Raw genomic sequence first — 10168 nt, 5'->3', positions numbered from 1 at the left:
GACGGTGGTCATTTTTTAATAATATTTGCCATTTTCAAAAAAAATTATAAATCTTGCTTTAAATCCAATATTTGAAAGTAGTACGGGATTCACTCCTAATATACAACACGGCAATCGAGAGTATAGAATCTTTTATCATCACACCAGTTATTTATTTTTCAAATTTTAAACTTTCATCTTTATCCCTGTTTTTCTTATCCTTTATTTGTTTGTGTTAAAAGGGTTTCAGCGACCACCGGATAATCCTCCTACTCTCACGGTTTCACCTTTTCTGGACTACCGCCTTCCTTCGCCGTTAGCCCGCACCGGTAAACCAAAATGATAATTTTAGAAAAAATTCTCACTTCCGTTGTCGTCTTCTTCCTCTTAACTGCACCATCCACTGCGGATATCATATCTCTGAATCTCTATTCTGATAATCGACATATGATCTTTTTCTCGGATTTCGAATTCTCACATGCCGGTTACGTATCCTTCGATATATCTTCCCTGACGGTCAACTCCTCCACCTCCTTCGATCCTACGCATAGTGGTTTCGTCCTTCAACGGCGTGAGGTGCAAGACCAGCAAAACACTAGTATTTGCCCTTTGGATTTCAAATTAAACTCAGCCGTCTTTACTTTCCAAGATCTTTCCCATGCGTTCAACAAATCATACCCTGTCACACATCCGGGTATGAACTCACTTTTCTTTGTCAATTGCAACGGCGAAGGCGAATCCTTTGTGACTACGGAAGGCCGTGCAGAGCTCTACAACATGGATGATGGTACTACCAGAAACTATTTATCAGCAGGGCTAACGCACCTTCCGTTTCTTTACTTCTTTTCCTCCTTCATTTATTTGCGTTTTCTAGGGTTTTGGATAAAGAACAAACGATGTTTTCACGGGATCCATTTACTCATGGGTGGGTTACTTCTTATGAATTATGTTCAGCTTATATGTGCGGCAGCCGATCTATATTTTGTGAAGGTTACAGGTACTCCTCATGGATTCGATGGCTTATTTTACATATTTCAGCTTATCAGGACTGTGCTTTTGTTTACCGTGATCACGTTGATCGGTACTGGATGGTGTTTGTGGAAGCCGTATTTGGAAGAATGTGAAATAGTGATTTTGATGTTTGTGATCATAGTTCAGGTCTGGGCTAATGTAGATTCTATATTGATATGGAAATTCGACGGACCTTATAATATATACCGGGAACGTTGGACCTATAGTTCTACAAGCTTAGATATCATCTGTTGCTTTGTTATTTTCGTCCCTATAGTGTTGTCAGTTATCTCGTTGAAGAAGAATCGTGAGGCTGATGCGAATGCTGCTATGAATCTGGTCAGGTTGTGCCTATTTGGGATTGTGGTTTTTTTATACGTGCTCTTTACGAGGTTTCTTGTTCGTGGATTATTTCCCGCATGGATGAATTATGGGGTACAGGAAATCAGTATTCTTGTGGTATGTGTGGTGATGTTTTTCATTTTTAGGCCACTTGATCATGAGGATGATGATAAAAAAGCAGTCCAGATTAGCCCTTCTTCCTATTTTAGTGTGCGAGTTTCAAGTAGCTTTTCGTAGAACAATTTGAGTGTTTTAAGTTTGAGTTTTAGCTTTGTTCTTTACTGGTAGGTTGATGGGTAGCTTTAGTTGATTTCAGAAGTTCCCATCGTAATTTAGCTTTGCAAATTATCATACTTTTGGGTTGTTTCTATGCCATTCCTCCCCTTTATTCAAACTTGACTTTTTTTGGAACATGAACTTTTTTTTATACTGTAATCTTTTTACATTTATCAAACCAAACAGAAAACAAAAAGGATTTCATTTCGATTTCTGCCAATCAGAACCAAACACACACCAAAGAGAGAGAAGCTAGTCTCATTTTCTAAACTTGTTGCTTGTAAACACAGCTTTTATGTTTATACATGTCAAAAGCCCCAAAATGGTTTGTTCTTTCACCAAGATACATAAGATATTTTTGAAAGAATGAATTCAGAATTTTACAATATTCACATTTTACTTTTATGTAAAAAAAACGGGATAGAAGAAATGGCATTGCCTAGTACAAATTTCGAAAATTACAATTTACAACTCAAATGTTGCATAAAGTTACAAGAAATACATCTGTTCATGCTGCCTCTCAATCAACCAACCATTCGGAAACGAGAAAGTTACAGAAAAGACATCTGAGATCAACAACATTTTCGGGTGGGGCGTCTTCTTCTTCCTCAAGAATCTCCAGCTCAATCTCTACGGCGACCTCAGCCGAAGAACCTTCAGTCGCTTCCAACGCCGACGAAGGGCCTCCGACGACGGTTCAATCTTATCTGCGTCTGACGCCGACGACACCAACGGTCGTCTCCTGCCCCACCGACGCCATTCTGAGACGCAAACCCATCAAAGACCTACAAACCAATCTCGTCGAGCTCCGGCATCGCAGACGAACTAAGCTCCGGTCCTCCTCTTCCAGTGACGATCTCCAGCAGGGAACGAAAAAAAAAACTATCGCCGCCCGTCACCAGAAAATCGCTGCTACGACCAGCTCTTGCAAACAGCGAGTTCCGACAAGGAACAACCCATCTCCGATCGTTACGAGCTACCTGACAGCGCAGGAAAGCAGCGGCGCCGACGAACTCCGTTGTTGGTCTCTTCAGACGTCGTCCTCCAGTGAAGAAACCCCCATCGCTGGTTGCCTGTGTCGTTCTATTTTTGGGCATCTCCATTATCGATCGTAAGAGAGGCGGCTGCAAGACTTTCACCGCAAAAGTCGATGAAAGGATAAGTGGGCCTACAAGTGGTATCCTTCCCTTTGTTTGTGTCCAATTGGACCAATACGTTCAAAAATAAGAATAAAAATTAGCATTTACCAATTGGGCTTTTACAAAGGCGTTTTAATTTGAGTTTTCTCTCAAATTAGCGTTTCTCATGTTGATGGGCCACATCAACACCAAATTAAAATGGACTATTTTGCAAGAAATTTAGCCATTCAGCTATTTAACGCTCATGTGTTGCAACTTGCAAGCCAATCTAGCAAAATCTAATTCTAAAAAATGTGGTTCAGATGACTAGATTTTCCAGAAGAAAAAAAGAGAGAAGAAACACGCATTCAGAATATACGTTGCGATCTAAACCCCTCTATTTTTTTTTCCCAAAAAAGAGGGGAAAAGAGCAGTACGCTACTGCTACTACTCCACAAAATGATTCGAAGCGATCGAAATCTTAATCGGTATATGATTTCAAGAAAACATACTAACAATCAAACATGAGTGTGTCCTCTTCTCAAGATAACTGCTCCAACGCCGCGACACTCAGAACGTGCCAACGACAAGCTCGCAGAGTAAAGTTGGATTAGTAGAGCATTTGTAGGGAACTCATGGAGTGTGCACTGTTGATCAATCACACAAAGTTTCCCTCAATGGGCATAGAAATATAATCCTCTACCCGACGTTGGCTGTGGATCTCATCCCCATCATCGGGACGCATGCGAATTTCCTCTAATAATGTTTCTATGGACAACTTTCCACCGTGACTGGACAGCAGGAACCACAGACCAAACACGTTGCATTTATATACATACATCGGAGCTCGACACAACAACCACATCAAATTTCAGTCTCAAAGACTGCTCGGTGAGACCACGCTTCTCAACTACCTTGGCTTATGCTCGGTACATATCTGCTACTCTACGAAGCGTTCCCGAGCATCATCATGACAGAAAGGCTCAAATTGAAACCGACGTCACACACATCGACATACTTTGAATACAAGGTATAGCTACCTCTCTTTTCTCAAGTAAATCAATATCATACATATCTACATATTATCTTCATTTAGTAAACCAAAAATATTTACCAAAACTTTATCATGAGAATTGTGGCACGTATTTACCTTTAGGAAGTTCAAGTATTAATGCAACAAATACCAACCTTCTATACATAGTAGAAAATCTTTTTACCACATATCTTATTTTCATATGCAAAGATGTCATATTTTGATAACTGAATTGACAAACAATTTTCAATTTAATCAAACCATTTCGCTATCATTAGTGCTTAGTTACTTATTACATACTACCGAAACATTTTTACCCAATATACAAGTATTTTACATTACAAGCTTACACAAAGGCATATGTTGTGAACAATTTCGAAAACATACGCTTGTAAACACTTTAAATACTATCATCATGTATTTATCTTACTACTGATTACATATTATGGAGCTAGATAACTTAATATATCATTTGTAATGGCATGCACGAACGAGTCTCAAATGTAAATGCACAAGCCAATACATACAAAACAACTCAAGTTCAGCCACGCTAGTACCTAATACTAGAAAAGCACCTACAAAATGGTGAGGTTTGATGGGATACCAACCTTCAGTACAACCATTCTTATAGCAAAACCACCAAAACATTGCCTTGTTGATCGCCATCAAGTTGTGAACAAGTGTAGGAACAATAAAACAAAGATCGATAGATTTTAAAACAATAGAGTGAATCAAATAACAAGAACAATGATCAAAGATGTGCCGAAAGCTTAGATTATCAAAGCTCTAGAAGAATTCAACGTGAACTTCTCTATAAAAGCTAGGTAGGGTGATACAAAAGCTTAACCCTAATAGATACATGCATGCAATATATAGGTTAGACAGATAAGGACTAAACACGAGAATGGACATGCCCATCTTGGTAAAATAAGCCTATACTAAACACATTTGACACAACACAATAAACCCAACAATCTCCCCCTTTGTGTCAAATAAGGAAGGAGTATCTTCATGTTTGTCTCTTCTCAACCTTGAAAAGTCGTGTCATCAGATTCAGAAGAGTATTTCTGATCACACGATACCACTTGATCATATCAGTAAAACATTTTAGATCAACAACATTGTTTGTCTTGGAAGCTTCAACTGGTCCTATAACGTTGTTCAGAGCATTTATTGAATATAAATGCTTATCGAGCAAGAAGAACATGCTCATCTGAACCTTTTCACCTTCCCTTCGGTGATACACCACATTCTGGTTCAGGTTTCACAACAGGCTTGTTCTACAAAATATAAGCTATTTCTATATCCATCTTTGCGACTTCTTGAATATAGCAAATAAGCATTATTTTCAAGTGAGCAACAATCGGTCCATACTTCTGTTCATCCTTTGACAAAATCAGAAATAAGGAAATCCAGTGGTTTGGATTCATACATGGCAGACCAGCAAGAGTGAATGCAACTTCAGTACGACTTGATCCCCTGTATACTTTAAATTTGACAGTGATTAAGCCATCAACCGGAAAAGGTGTATAAACCTTTACAACAACCATTTTATGTAAGCTCCAGGTTTGCAATTGTGGCTTCCCATACTTGAGATAGAATGAGAAGAGCTTATGATTGACGTCATAATCTGAAAATGGTGCTCTCTTAGTTTGCTCAAAGCATCGGAATAGAAATGCTCTCAGAGTGATTGGAAAATCAAACTGGGAGTCTGCTGAATTAACCAGTTCGAATGATACCATAGGCTCAAACCAGTGTATAATAAGATCATCGACAACTTCACTCTGAATCCTTTCCATAGTCCATGGAGGAAAAAGCGATTCTTGAGTTTTCAGAGCGACCTTCGCAACTTTGGCTTCCCTTTCTTGAGCTTCTAATTCTTTACGAACGCATAAAATTTCATCAAACTCTTTATCTCACTGCTTTCTGATAAGCTTCTCACCTTTAGATAACTCTTCATCATCATCATCATCATCAACAACAATGTTTTCTTTACCTATTGACCTAGAAGCTTCATTACCCTTCTGGTCAACTTTCAGTTTTGTTCTGGATGCTCCTCAGTCTTCTGCTTTGATTGGGGTTCTTCTTTGTGAGTATCTTCTTTATCATCATTTTCTTCCCCCTTTTTTCAGAAGAGCATCACTTCCCGAAATACCCTCGAGTTGGTTGAGAAAAGTGAAGACATGCTTGAGCATTTTAGAGAGGTGTTGTTGGATTGAAACTGTAAGCATGGAGTCATGAGTTTCGATGAGGATTTGCAAGTACTGATTGGTTTCTGAAATACAGCTTCAAAACATTTCCTTATCGGATTCCAAGTGATCCAGACGTCAGGTTATGTAATTTAGCTTGACGGATAGAACCTTGGCTTTTTCAAACTTCTGAGCCAATTTATCCATAAGATCGTTTGTAACACCCGATCCCTGGTATGCTTCCTTTCAAGTACTTCTTATGTTTTTCTCTAGGACTCGACGAGTTGGTGGCCCAACTCATCGAGTAGAGTCGTGATCCGCGGGGAGTTTAAATGACCTACTCGACGAGTAGGTGCTGTTTAGGTGAAACCCTAATTTTGAGGGTTTGTGCCCTATTTAAACAACTTATCTCAGCCTCTACAAACCCTATTACTCCCAGAAAGCATTATCTCGAAACCCTAGCCTTGTGTGAGTGTCCTAAGGCCATTTTGGTGGATTGTGAAGCTTGAAAAGAGGAAGGAAGCTTGAGAGTTCGAGTTGGGGCTTGGAGATCCAGAGATTTTGTTCCATTTCCAGCTTATTCAAGGTAAAATGCCCCTGTCTTGGTCTTCCATGTGTTTATTCATCCTTAGGGCTTGGATTTTGAGTATCTTAAGAGCTTTCTAAGCCACTTTTGGATTTGTGAAGGGTTATATGGAGTTTTGACTTCAAATTTGGGTCATTGGAGGGGTCTCATGGCATAAAGGTGCCAACTCTATTGCCATGAGAGCCCCATGCACTTTGTAGATCATCTTTTATGGATTTTTGAGCCAAAGACCCCTTGCATGTGCACCAAGCTTGGAACTTTACATGTAAAATGGACATTAGGAGGCCAAATCTATGGTTTTGATGTGTTAAGACCCATTTAAATCGAATGTATAGTAATGATCAAGGATGGACTCTACGAGTCGTTCTTAGGACTCGGCGAATCGGGGTGTAATGACCACCAAATCCTTTCTGTCGATGGACCAGATGATAGTGTGGAAGGTCCCTCAGTTGTTTAGGCTCATAAGGGACCTGTGAATCATGGGACACGACGAGTGTTCGAGCAAACTTGGAGAGTCCAAAGTAATCTCCCAATCTTTGAAGATGAGCTCGATGAGTTGTTTATACAACTCGGCGAGTCATAGACTGAACACATTCCTATGAGGGATATGAACTCGACGAGTTCATGGATGAACTCGGCGAGTCGGATGAAGATGGTCCCGATGGTATATTGAAGGAGAACCCGTCGAGTCCTTGCCAGAATCGACGAGTAGAGTTGGGGATTGTATCGGGATGGAGGAATGTGGACTCGACAAGTTGGTAGACTAACTCGGCAAGTCAGGTCAACTGGATGTTGACTTTAACCGATGTTGACTTTGATTGAATTGAGTTGAACCTGGTTAGGGTTGCATATTCAAATTGATAACTTAGAAGGGTTGTCGTGTAGGGATTAAGGAGTCGAGAAGAGTCGATTTACATGCCGAGGAATGTTCAGACACTACACGACATCAAGGTGAGTTACCTTCCAGTAGAAGTGGGTCTAAGGCACCAAGGCCGATCCACTAGTAGTTGTTTGGTTGAGATGATTGTCTTTGTGATAATTGTCTGGTTTGCTATTGCTTGATATGTATGTATGCTAGTATGCTATGTTTGGTGAGATAGTACCAGTAGGAGGGGACCAGCCCCCGATTCGGTCGTTAGGACCAATGGGTAGGTCGGACACCCCAGAAATGTCTGACAACATGATTATGATATGATATTATATGCTTGAGGTAGGGGTGAAATAGTCCCCGTGATCGGTTGAGATATGTTGGTGATTTTGTATCATCAATGTGTATTTAAGTGTAATGGATTGACTTGTTGACTAAAAATCAATCTTGATGAATATTAAACAAGTAAGGAAGGTGCGGAGTGCACACTTGTTTGAGTTTATTCAAGATTCAAAGTAAATTGTCATTTAGGGCGAAGCCCCTAAACGAACGGGGGTCTGGGGGCAGCGCCCCTGGGAGCGGGGTCTAAGGGGCGGCAGCCCCTGGCTATATAAAAAATGCCTTAGAAATCTGAATTTTCTATAAATGAACCCGGTTTTTTGACTTCGTTTTAACCCTTTTTAATGATCCAGTTTTAGTGATAGTTTGTGACTGTTATAAACTGTGTTGACAGTTGGAGTAGGTTTTGGATAAAGAAAACTGCCTTGATAGTTTTCAGACAAATGATATACTTAATCATTCTTTGGTCATCATTTTTTTCCTGGTACAAGAACAATCACGAAATCATAACTTCATATTCTCCATTCTAGAAACTCTTCTGAGTCTTATCTGATTAAAGGTTGGGAGTACCACCCAAATACTTTAATCTGAAAGTGTTTAACACGATTCTCAGGATTTCCAAGTCTTTCCATACCCTAATTTTCTAACAAGATAGACCAGAGGGTAGTCGGCACCCCAGAACGGCCTGACATGGGTAGGTCAGCACCCCATAATGGCTTGATATGGGTAGGTCAGCACCCCAAAACGGCTTGACATGGGTAGGTCGGGCACCCCAGAATTGTTTGGCAGTATGTATGCTATGTGATAGTATGGTATGTGGTACGATGGGGGAACTCACTAAGCTTTGTTCTTACAGTTTTAGTTTTGGTTTCAGGTACCTCTTCGTCTAAGGGGAAGGAGTCGGCGGTGTAGCAGCGCATCACACACACATACATGATTTCCGCTTAGATTTTTCTGGGATTGTACTCTGATATTCTATTACTTCAGATGATATGATTTTGAGACATGATACTACGGTTTTGTGTATTGACATGATTTTGGAAATGTCTTGAGAATTTATTTTATAAAACACTTAATTAAAAAAGGAATTTTTGGCCTTGATTTTTGGGATGTTACATCGTTTTCAGCTGCCAAATCGGCCTGCAACTTCTCAATCTTGGACACAATGGAGGCATTCAACTTTAAATTGTCAACCTGGATTTTCGAAAGAATTTTGGAAAGAGCTTCTTTTTCTGTCTTGAGAGTGGTTCCGAGACCTGCAATGGCTTTGTTTGTTGCTTCGGTATTTTGATCCACAAAACGGCGAAATTCAACGATAAATTTGGTAACTTCAGCATGTAGTTTTTCAACTTTCGCGGTCGTTTCTTGAACGGTTTTCTCCGAAGCTTCAACTGTCTTAGTGGACTTGGCAAGTGCTTCGACATTTTCCTTGGCTAAAGTTTGAACTGTTGCTTGATGAGTCTTTATCATATACTTAGATGAGGATTTGGAAGTCTCAAGAATCTTATCCAACTTATCATCAAGAGCTTGAAACTACCCTTTTGTCATTGGGGGCTTCGTCATCATCGCTTGCTTGATGGACAGTGAAGGGACTGAAAACAAAATCTTGTATATTTTCCTAATCATCCCCAAAAATGAGACCAGGATCATCCTCACGGAATGGAGAAGACGGAGAATATCTTGATCCACAGTGAAACCTATGTTGAAATCAGCCCCCTTATTAGATACGTTAACTTTAGGTGCACTTGAAACATTTGTTGTTGTAGTGGTGGATTCTAAGAAGATTGGGATATCAAATGGAACAAACATCTATGGAAGAGAAACACCCACCGATGTCTTCGATGTTAGAGTTAAGGGTGAACATAGTAATCGAAAAACCGAACCAAAACCGAATTAACTGTTATTACCGAACCATAATAACCAAACCATTTTAATAACCGATGGTTCGGTTTCTAATTTTTGCTAACCAATAACTAACGGTTCGGTTATGGTTTTATAGGTTAGCCGAACTATTATTAACCGAACCGCTAACATTATATTTAAATATATAAAAATTATAGATTATGTATAAAATAATATAGTCAAACTTATTCAAGACCAATTAAAATTTCAAAATATAATCCATTAATCATCACTTATCAGGAGACGTATGAGCAATCAAACCATCAAAGGTTGATCATGCTGGGCTTAAACTATTGACTAATTCGGTAATTCCTAATTAGATAATTCTATATAACATTATTCACAATTAGTTTAATCATCACACTCATAATCCTAATCGAAGGTTTCTCACATCGTTAATCCGAATCGAAGATTATTCTTGACCTTATAGTCCTATTCGAATGATGTTTTGCCTTTATAGTTCTAGGTAAGTTAAGTTTTTGGTTCTTCTTGACTTTGTGATTTAAAGCTTTGATATATTAAGAA

General features: G+C 39.4%; 1 pseudogene; it reads left to right on the top strand.

The window, feature by feature from the left end:
* Positions 1–318: 318 nt before the first annotated feature.
* On the top strand, positions 319–1569 carry LOC145098597 (protein CANDIDATE G-PROTEIN COUPLED RECEPTOR 7 pseudogene; annotated as a pseudogene).
* Positions 1570–10168: the final 8599 nt, after the last annotated feature.

Source organism: Lactuca serriola, chromosome 4 (assembly GCF_051521515.1).
Source record: "Lactuca serriola cultivar US96UC23 chromosome 4, Lser_US96UC23_V15, whole genome shotgun sequence".
Classification (NCBI taxonomy): Eukaryota; Viridiplantae; Streptophyta; class Magnoliopsida; order Asterales; family Asteraceae; genus Lactuca; species Lactuca serriola.
Note: the sequence above shows the minus strand (reverse complement) of the source record. Positions and strands in the feature narration are given on the sequence as shown.